The sequence below is a fragment of the Euphorbia lathyris genome, chromosome 1 (genome assembly GCF_963576675.1).
Source record: "Euphorbia lathyris chromosome 1, ddEupLath1.1, whole genome shotgun sequence".
Taxonomy (NCBI): Eukaryota; Viridiplantae; Streptophyta; class Magnoliopsida; order Malpighiales; family Euphorbiaceae; genus Euphorbia; species Euphorbia lathyris.
In genome coordinates, this window is record NC_088910.1 from 129,016,356 (window position 1) to 129,024,236 (window position 7,881).

Below are 7,881 nucleotides of genomic sequence, written 5' to 3' on the forward strand. Positions count from 1 at the left end.
ACCCGGTGGTCGGAACACTCAGCCTCCCGACAACGTGCATGGTCAATCGATAACTTCCTTGTTAAAGGACATCCTAACCCTCTTGCCGATAGTGAGGTGTTTTGCAGGGACCTAAGCCGCCAGGTAGCCCATTTGAATCGTCAGCAACATGAGAGGCAGTTAGGAACTCTCCCGGCAAACACCGAGCAAAACCCGCGGGGCAAAAATAGAGAGTCCGGACAAGCAATAACTCTCCTTAACAGTAGAAGTTCGGACCCATCAAGTTCTAACTCGGACAGCCTGCAATAAGCCGCCGCAAGAGAAAGTCGAGCTACTCCGACTCTAAACGTAGCCTCTTGCATTTCTCAAACCCTTTGTTTATATGTATCATATCCGTTTTTCACTATTGTCTTTTTTCTTTCCATTTTTTTTATTTCCCCTTCTATCTTTTTGTTTCTTTTAAATAAAAATCCACAAAAAAAAAACAAATCCCATTAACATCCAAAGTCTTACGCGGAGCGTACGCACCAGTGCGCCCCGCGTAGCCAAGTCTCTGATCTTATTTTTGTACTCAAATATATGGCTACGCGGGGCGCCGTACCCTCCATGCCCCGCGTCCTTGGTCCAGCCAATTCGCAACCAAAAATAACGGCCACGGGGGCGTACACACTACCACGCCCCGCGTAACCTTCGACCGTTAGGTCTTTTCCCGAATAATCGCCACGTGTAAGGACACGCGGGGCGCCCTCTAGGGCACGCCCCGCGTATCCTGAGAGAGTTGCGAATTGCAACTCCCCATGACAGCTTTTCCCCTTCCACCTCTCCCATCACTCTTTCCTCTTCCCCAAATATCTTTCCCACTTCTTCACTCCACCTCTTTTAACAATCTAATCACCCTTCACCTTTTCAAATTCAAACTTCTCTAGCTACCCTCTTAATTACTTATTAAAATAATAAAAACATTAAATAGCAATTAAAATCCATAAAAATTCAAAAACTCTTTGAAAAACCGAAAACTGCTTCCACGCGGGGCGTACCCACAGGCACGCCCCGCGTCCTCGCCATTTTCCCACGAGAATTCGGCCAGGAGGTGCGATACGCGTGGCGTGCTCCCCTGCACGCCCCGCGTTCTGTGCCATTTTTTGCGTAAAATAAAATCAGGAGGTGGGATACGCGTGGCGTGGCCCCTTCACGCCACGTGTACCCCTCTGGGAATCCGAATTTCACTTTGATTCCCTCTCCTCCCCTATTTATACGCATCCCCTCTTCCCAAATCCTTCCCTTACACTCACTCTAACTCCTCTTATTCCTCCTACACTCTTCCTCACTCCTCCCAAAATCATGACTCGAAGCAAGCGTGCAGCCGACATCCGCCCCCCGCGGTCCACTCAGGCCCACTCTTCTCGTTCCCAAAATCAACAATCACCATCACCACCTGAACGAGAAGAAACACCGCCACTCACCCGCCAATACAACGCTCCATTTCACCTTCTCACGGAAGAGGAGGTGGTCCAATACCACACCATCTCCCCTTCCACCGTCATGGCCCTTCCATATATCAATCTCAGTGCTCTCGACCACTACAATGTCCGTCGGGCTTTTGAAGACAAACTCCGCGCCCTTGGCTGGCACGACCATTTTCATGCCCGCCTTCACGTGTACCCGTCGTTGGTTCAAGAATTCTACTCCACCCTTGATTCTAATGGTGTCCCCGGTGCCGCCCTCTTCAACTTCCGCCTTCACAACCGTCCCTATTCCATTGACACCGCCTGGATCCGCACGCATTTCACTATGCAAACGGATCCCGGCACCGCCCACTGGCCCTTCGAAGACACTGCCCGTGAATTATGGGCCTCCATCATCGGCTTGGACACCTACGATGTCTCCAACCTCCACCCGGGTGGCATCCGCGACCCCATCCTCTACCTTCTCCACCGCTTCATCAGCCACTATTTTATGGGGAAGTCCGAGTCCAATAAGGTCAACAAACTTGATCTTTTAGCTCTTTATTGTACCGTGAACGGCCTCACCTTCGACCTTTCTTACCTTGTTGCTACTATGCTTCACCAAATGCCAACTCGAAGGCGTGCCAAACTTGGGCTCGGGCACCTAGTCACTGTTTTTGCTACCTCCGCCCTTGGCTCCGCTGCCCTTGGCCGCCTTCGCCATTTGGAGGCCCGCCCCTTGGACAAAAACGCCTTCACATCCATCAAGCGCCGTGCCTCCGACCTGGGTGAGACTTCAGGGGCGGGCGAGCAACAAGCGGAAGATGGTTGGGACTCCGATCTCGGACCCAACTTTAGCCCACCTCCCAACCACGACTTCAACTCCATCTACGCCCGATTGGATATTTTAGAGGGGAACCAACAACGTGATCGGGCCCACTTCGACTCACGCTTCGATGCCCTTGACGCTCGCTTCGATGCCTTCGAGGCTCAAAGGCAAGCGGATAGGGCCAACTTCGACGCCTTCACCAATGCCTTCTTCGCCCACTTCAACATTCACGGCCATCCTCCTCCACCTCAACCTTAGTTTCTAGTTTTTTTTTGTCATTTTTGTGTTTTTCCTTCCGTTTTTCTATTTTTCTTTTATGTTTCGTTTTCCGTTTATCTTTTCGTATTGTACTTTCTTTTGATTTTACAATCTATATATCTATTTTCCCCCTTCTCATGCTTTGTGTTCAGTTTCGTTTATTTCTTCGTGTTTGCTATTTATGTTTTGCATACCTTAATAAAGTTCACGCCGCGCTTACCCCCATATACGTCCCGCGTGCCCACCTTCTCTATTTATTAAACGGCTTCATACACGGTCTACGCGGAGCGCCTCTTTAAGTGCGCCCCGCGTATCCGTGTCTCTGGCCACAATTGACTTAACATGCATCTCCTATGCGGGGCGTACCCCTAGGTACGCCACGCATAGGACCTGACCTCCAGGGTCCTTTTTCAAGATTAATTTTTACCTTTCTTTTCTTTTGCGACGTCCTTGGAATAGACGTCATTTTAATAACGCGGAGGGCCGTGCAACCCCGCACTTTCAGTTTGTTTTGCACTAACAAAAACAAAAATAAAAAAAATCAAATAAACAACAAAATAATTAAACTAATTTATTGATTCTTAAAATTTTTTCCGACACACTACCTCCCTCGAAAATTAATTAAAAGTTTCGTTATTTGTTCTTAAATGTAAAGACGTTAACACAAAGGATCGATTTAATTAAGAAATTTTAGTCTTGATTCTAAAGTTATAGAATTTATGCAAAGCCTAGGTTCGTACTAAACAAAAGTATTGAGTCCTAACCCACATGTTATCTCTATAATGAAATTTAAAAAGGCAATAAAAACGGGATATGTCACACCCGACCCTAAATTACCTCAATCGGCATCGGGCGTGAAATAGAAAGATCACAATCACACTTAATAGTCTCCAAATATCATAAATATCACTTTATCAGGGTATTCCTCTTAAATGTATATTCTAAAATAATTCATATTCCTACTACATTAGTCATTCGAGGACCTCAACATATATTTACCAACTCCATTATATTACACTTGAAATACCAAAGTTCTAACCATAATTCTAACAATAAGCAGCCAACTTTCAAACCTCGCCTAATCGGTCGGTAACCTTCTCTATATCTTGTACTTTCTCACCTAAAAACATTAAAACATTTAAAAACGTGAGACAAAAATCTCAGTAAGAAACTATCAGCTATAAAAACCAACTTTACTTAACATAGCTACATATATACGTTTATAAAGGGATTTAATCAAAACCTTATAAAATATACTCAAAACTTAAGTTTATAAGATAGTCATCAAAACCTTATAAAATATACTCAAAACTTAAGTTTATAAGATAAAATTTGTGTATGTGTATCCATCCTCGAATTCCACCCGTGTAGATCATAACAATATCGAGATATGTCATTTATATATCGTTCCTTGCCTAACAGTTAGGACTACCAGCCGTGCACTCTGGCCATACCGCCATTAGATATGGTCTTACAAATACAACTCCTACCCCGGGCAATCCTAGATGGACAATACCATTTAATCTGTCAAAATATCACAACTCATAAAAATCATATTTGGACTTCAATCCAAAATAATAACAACAATCACCGCAACAGAGTTTTCAATCCAAAAACAATTCGTAAGAAATCATCAAATTCATTTTATTCAATATATATATACATTGAAACCAAAAACATATATGTATATATATGTAAATCAACCAAATTGAGCCTTAAATCAATATAATCAAGTAAAATCTGAAATTCACATAGAAGCATAGTCAATAGCTTCATTTGAACCATAATTTCACAATAAAAAGCAAAATCGTGGAAAACCCCAATTTTATAAAATACCCGTATAAACCCTGAAATATCAATTTCTGAAAATTCTTTGATTATATATATCTATATACATAAAACTCAAAATATAGTTGATAGTTACTTACATTGGTTACTAATTGAAGAAAACACACCCGTTCAATTCTCCTCTAAATTCTATTTAAGACATTTCCCTCCAAACACTGTCGAAACTCAAAATATCTTCGGTTAGGACTTACATCTATGTATAAAGATGCTATGGTTCCAATTTTAAGTGATTCGGACGGTCGAATGTCTGTAAATCAAAGAAACGGTGGAGAAACGGTTCAGAGAAAACTGATGAATTTGAAATGAATTGAAAAAGAAAAGAAACGAAAAATAAAAAGAAAAGGATGTGATCACCGCCTAACCATTTGAGATATATATCTCAAAGATGCAAAATATCAGGTTTGATCCTCCATCTTTCTATAATCTTTTAAAAATTATCCTAAACTTTTAACTGACACCTGAAACCATCAAATTAACTCCAAACTTCTCCCATAGCTCTAAATAAAAATCACACACCCAATAATTATAATATATATTAATATCAAAATATAAATTCTAGAATTTTAGACACGGACGTGACAATTCTCCCCACCTTAAGAAATTTCGTCCTCGAAATTCACGTTCTCTAATCTAAATTTTCTTCCTCAAATAATCTCCAAGATCACAAAATTATTATCATAAGACCACAAATTCTAATGTTTCCTTCCATTAACTTCATCATTTATCCATATCCACATCACTGTAACTATTATTTATACATAATTCTTAGTAACTCTAAACTTAAACCTAGTCAATTTCATCATCAATAAATCCACAATAAAACTTCAAATATCATATATTCAATTTTATATGATATGATACACTTTATATTCGTATTTTCCTAACATACACCAAATCTCACCTTAATAAATTTAAATCACAATTGATTCCATCAATTGCATATATATCAAATATATTTCACCTATCTCCAAGTTCTATAGACTTCAAAAATATCACTTTTGAACCGCTAATATATATTCGATATTATATTTTTCCTAAACTTCAAATAATTCGAATAATGATTTACATCATTATATAATCTTATTTCATCATAATAACAATACTTATATCTATAGTTTTTCACTCCAAGCATTCTTTATATTATAATCTTCAATCATTATCATCAATCAATGTAAACCTCATTATGATGATACAATTTCCTATCAATACGAATCAGTTCCTAAAATCTTAATATCAACATCACTCTTATAATTCTCCATTTAACTCCTCAAAATCAATTAAGCTAACATGCTATTTTTTTTCTCACCACTATGTATATCATTTATCAATCTAAAGAAACTTCAATATTTTCTCCAAACCATATAACCAAGGAAGATAGAGTTCGATTTTCTTATTTGACCTATAAACACTCAATTTGATCCTTATATAAACTTAAACCATAATCACACAAACTTTAACTAAAAATTTCCTCTTATATCATATTTATCTCTTAATTTCCTACCTCAAACTGTGCTTAAGATCAGAAAAATTTGTCCTCAAAATTTCCTCACACACTATTTAAGCTTACCAAATTTTCATATTTAATCATCAAATCATGAACTCTAATATATTCTCCCACTTTACTTCACATTGATCACTAACATCGGTATCTCTCTAAACATCATTTATACAACTCTCAATAATTCTAAACCTCAACCCAATGAAGTTCACCAATAAAACAGTAATTTAAATTTCAGATCTCATTTATTCAACTTAAGATTCTATAATACACTAAATTCATGTTATAATCTCCCAATTATTAATCAACTTCCAAACCCATTAAATGAAACCTCCATATTTTATCTTTCTCAATCCCATTTCTATTATCTTCAATTTATCATCATTTCCTCAATCTCCTATAGTCCTAAGAAGACCAACTTATCATGTAAACCAGTAGCAATGTCTCTCAAATAGGGAGAAAAATCAAAGCAAAAACCAAATTCTGGTTTAACGCTAAAATGACCAACATATACCGTTTTCAGCATAACTTTTTCATACGGAGTCCGATTAAGGCGATTCAAAAACCCTTGGAAACGTAAGATAATAATAAAGAACTTTCATTTAGGACTCCATGACAGATTCGGCCTATATCTGGTCAAAAAATGCATCATAAGATTCAGATACGAATCTGATTTTCCAGCAGCACCTATATAGACAATTCTCTATATCTCTAGCTCAAAGTTATGACTTACTCATAACCCATATCACCAAATATCAAATAATTTGCTAATTTTCATACACCCAATATGTTACTAACCATCAAATCTCATTTCTACCCCTCATTAGGTAGTTACTCAATCCTCGAAAAATTTCAATCGATTATTTCTTAGCTTGCACCAAATATTCATATTCCTCAATTAATATCGATTATTTATTAGCTATCACCAAATATCCATAGTCCTCAATTACTATCAACCTTAGGTCCGAAGAATTTAACCTAGAGCTCTGATACCAAACTGTCACACCCGACCCTAAATTACCTCAATCGGCATCGGGCGTGAAATAGAAAGATCACAATCACACTTAATAATCTCCAAATATCATAAATATCACTTTATCAGGGTATTCCTCTTAAATGTATATTCTAAAATAATTCATATTCCTACTACATTAGTCATTCGAGGACCTCAACATATATTTACCAACTCCATTATATTACACTTGAAATACCAAAGTTCTAACCATAATTCTAACAATAAGCAGCCAACTTTCAAACCTCGCCTAATCGGTCGGTAACCTTCTCTATATCTTGTACTTTCTCACCTAAAAACATTAAAACATTTAAAAACGTGAGACAAAAATCTCAGTAAGAAACTATCAGCTATAAAAACCAACTTTACTTAACATAGCTACATATATACGTTTATAAAGGGATTTAATCAAAACCTTATAAAATATACTCAAAACTTAAGTTTATAAGATATTCATCAAAACCTTATAAAATATACTCAAAACTCAAGTTTATAAGATAAAATTTGTGTATGTGTATCCATCCTCGAATTCCACCCGTGTAGATCATAACAATATCGAGATATCTCATTTATATCTCGTTCCTTGCTTAACAGTTAGGACTACCAGCCGTGCACTCTGGCCATACCGCCATTAGATATGGTCTTACAAATACAACTCCTACCACGGGCAATCCTAGATGGACAAAACCATTTAATCTGTCAAAATATCACAACTCATAAAAATCATATTTGGACTTCAATCCAAAATAATAACAACAATCACCGCAACAGAGTTTTCAATCCAAAAACAATTCGTAAGAAATCATCAAATTCATTTTATTCAATATATATACATTGAAACCAAAAACATATATGTATATATATGTAAATCAACCAAATTGAGCCTTAAATCAATATAATCAAGTAAAATCTGAAATTCACATAGAAGCATAGTCAATAGCTTCATTTGAACCATAATTTCACAATAAAAAAGCAAAATCGTGAAAAACCCCAATTTTATAAAATACCCGTA